This window comes from Alligator sinensis, unplaced genomic scaffold (genome assembly GCF_000455745.1).
Source record: "Alligator sinensis unplaced genomic scaffold, ASM45574v1 scaffold872_3, whole genome shotgun sequence".
Taxonomy (NCBI): domain Eukaryota; kingdom Metazoa; phylum Chordata; order Crocodylia; family Alligatoridae; genus Alligator; species Alligator sinensis.
In genome coordinates, this window is record NW_005842137.1 from 1708748 (window position 1) to 1712376 (window position 3629).

Here is a 3629-nt window from a genome sequence, read left to right on the forward strand (position 1 = left end):
GTTTCCCCCCATATGCTTGGCAGTGGACCTAGAAATGGACTGGAAGTACTTCTGGTCCACTTCCGGGTCTACCGCCGAGTGTGCAGGTGACCCCTCCATGCTCCCATCTGCCCCACCATCACCATCTTTTCGTGTGACGAAGCCATCAGAAAAGCCAATGGCACTTTATCGTGCATCAGCAGATGCATGACGAATAGGTCCAAAGAGGTGATACTTCCCCTCTATCGGGTGCTGGTCAGACCGCAGTTGGAGTACTGCGTGCAATTCTGGGCGCCGCAATTCAAGAGGGATGCAGATAACCTGGAGAGGGTCCAGAGAAGGGCCACTCGTATGGTTAAGGGCCTGCAGACCAAGCCCTACAACGAGAGACTAGAGAAACTGGACCTTTTCAGCCTCCGCAAGAGAATGTTGAGAGGCGACCTTGTGGCTGCCTATAAGTTCATCACGGGGGCACAGAAGGGAATTGGTGAGTATTTATTCACCAAGGCGCCCCCGGGGGTTACAAGAAATAATGGCCACAAGCTAGCAGAGAGCAGATTTAGACTAGACATTAGGAAGAACTTCTTCACAGTTCGAGTGGCCAAGGTCTGGAACGGGCTCCCAAGGGAGGTGGTGCTCTCCCCTACCCTGGGGGTCTTCAAGAGGAGGTTAGATAACCATCTAGCTGGGGTCATCTAGACCCAGTGCTCTTTTCTGCCTATGCAGAGGATCGGACTCGATGATCTATTGAGGTCCCTTCCGACCCTAACATCTATGAATCTATGAATCTTTCTCTTTTGATGTTGGCTCTGGGATTGCTCTCTTTACTCTTAGGACAGTCTTTGGGCGGTCTCCAGAGCTTTCTGAACTCAGTGTTCAGTGTTCAGTCTTTTCACCATCAGCAAATGTATGAAAATGCTTGTAGTGACCAACCTTCATTCATTCTCCAATAGGAGAATATTTTGTTTCCTGGTTTGACTAACACTTAGATGTTTTTACTCAGCTGGACAGAATAATGTGCTTGTCTTTTTTCTTAGTGGTTACAGTTAATTTAAAACCCAACAGTATGAGCATTTGGAATGATTCGTTATTAGTATAATTGTACTAACTAATGCAGTTTTAGTACTGGTATAAATTAATCCTTTCCACAACTTTAGCTTATATAACACCACCTTTTGAGGGAGACTTCTCAAAGGTTGCTTGCAAGTCCAAATAAAGGAGACCAATCCTTCTCTTCGGTAACCCCTGTAGTAGGGGCTAAATGTTTTGGAGTGGGGGCCACATGGAAAGAGCTTAGCGTTGTGCCTCATAGAGCCTCATTAGGTGATCTAAGTCCTCCACTGGGCTACCTAGAGAAATTGTGGAATCTCCATCCTTGGGAATTGTGGCATGCACGTCCTTGGAAAATTTGAAGAGCTGGTTAGATAGACACTTGGCTGGGATAGTCTGATGAGGGATAATCCTGCCTCCAGCTCATGATGACCCTTCCAGCCCTATTTTCCTATGATCCAACAGAAACAACCCCCTTGAGAGAAGGTTGTCACAAGTGAGTATTCACCCTGGGAATATCTTTTGCTCAGGAACATAACAGAGATGGACAGAGGCTATTTTTAAAGGCCATGTCTCTGAGCAAATGGCTGCATCACCAACATCCCCACAGAAAGATGACCAGGTGAAGAATCCAGAATAGGCTGCCTGGCCTCAGGACAATGACAAACTGTAGCATGTCGGGCTTCTGGGGGTGGCTGTGAATGTCCCCTGGCATCTCTGTAACCATGCCCCACTCTGCCTTTCCTTCTCACCTTGGGTGCTTTCCCTTCTCACTCACCACACCTTGATGGAATAGTAATAGGAAGACTGCTTATGGGCCTTTGTGTGGCCCCAGTCCAACTGGACCCCCACTGGGGTTTCTCAGCACCCTACTGGTTTTTACTCCTCCCAAGCCCCTTGATGGCCTCTCTAGTCAACCATGCCCCTGTTGGGGCACCTACAGACTTAAGGTTTATTTGCATAGCTCCAGCCCTTCCCTACACCATGCCCCAAGCCTCACTGGTGTTATTGTAATGTTGACTGCCTGTTGGGCTTTGGCCTTGTTACCTGCCACTCTTTTACTCTCAGCTAGGCCTTTTAGCCTAGGCCCACTGTATCAGACCTGGCTTTGAGGCACCAGGTCCAGTTTGGCCATTCTGGGCACCAGGCCTCTGGCCTCTGTTTGGTTGCGCCCCTAGCCTGCCTGGCTCTGTGGCTTCACTCTCTGTCTGCTCTGGGCACCCCTCGGGCATGAATGGGACCTCTGTATACTGCCCTTACAGTCCCAACCCAAACCACTGGTCTAACTTCAGCATAAACAATAAAGCCCTGGGCGTTAATATAAACATAAAAGGGGAGCAGCCCTCTGCCTGGTTAAGAGAGAGAACTTTCCCTCACCTCTCACCTAGGATAGCCTCTCAGCTCTGGGCTATATCCTAGCGTAGTGCTTCCCAAACTTTTCAATGTGGCCCCTCCCTCCCAACTCACATCTGCCCATCCCTGTGACTTCATCCACTGATGTTGCCACCCCATTTGGGGTTGTGACCCACAGTTTGGGAACTGCTGTTCTAGTGAGCTCCTCTAGCCTCACCAGGGATCCATATGCAGCACCGTAGTCCATTCAAGAGCCCTGATGCCAGGAGCTCTTCACCCTGTAGCTGCCAGGGAGAGACTAGCCCAAGTGTCAGGCTCATCTCCTCCCAGGGCCCTGCACCTTGTGGGTCAGCAGACTTCCTGGCCCAATTGCCCCTTTGCCAAAGTGCCCTGCAGTGCTCCCTGGCTGGGCTGTTTCTGCCCTAAAGGAACAGAGAGCCCCAGGCTGGCTCCGTGGCCTCACTCTCTGCCTGCCCCAGGCTCTGTGTTGCACAAGGTCCCAGATTCATAGCAGAGATGAGACCAGACCTGGGAGACCTTAGGACCATTCAGGCTAGGGACAGAAATTCCACATAAACCGGAATAAGTGCCCAGAAACCGGTTCAAACCTGTAACACAATAGAAGTTAAGTGCATGTGAACTGCTTTCAAAATGGCCAGAACCGGTTTCAGATAAACCTGGATGGAAGTAGCATCAGACTTAGGTGATTTAGGTTAAATCAGTCGATTGAACTTCTGTTCCAGATCCCCACATATTGCAAAGATATGGAACTGCACCAGCAGTGAGTGTTCCTGTCGGTGGTTAAGAAATTCCTTTGTTAACCCCCCAGTTTTGCTGTCCTTCCAGGTTCCTGAGGGGTCTGGAGAGTGCTTTAGGGGGAGTGTTGAAGGAACCAGGGCCTTGGAATTGCTGAGGGAATTGTTCCAAGCTGGCTGAAACACAGAGGTCGACTACCTGAGATGCATTTCTGATACATGGCCTGCATCAGAGTGATCCAGTGGTAGGGACAGTGATCAGCCAGGCCTCAAAGGTTTTACAAGCATGTGGGAGTTGCCATTTGAATGGTATCTGCCCAGAGGAGGCCAGGCCTGGTGAAGACAGGTGACTTATAAAGAAGTTGCACCTCGTAGTGAAATGTGTATCCTCCTCTGGAAGGCCAACCTACAGAATTGAAAATACCATCAATGTGGGTTTTGATCCAGAACCCTGTGAAGTCTAAAGGTGTCTGGCCTTTAGATTAGGCCCTA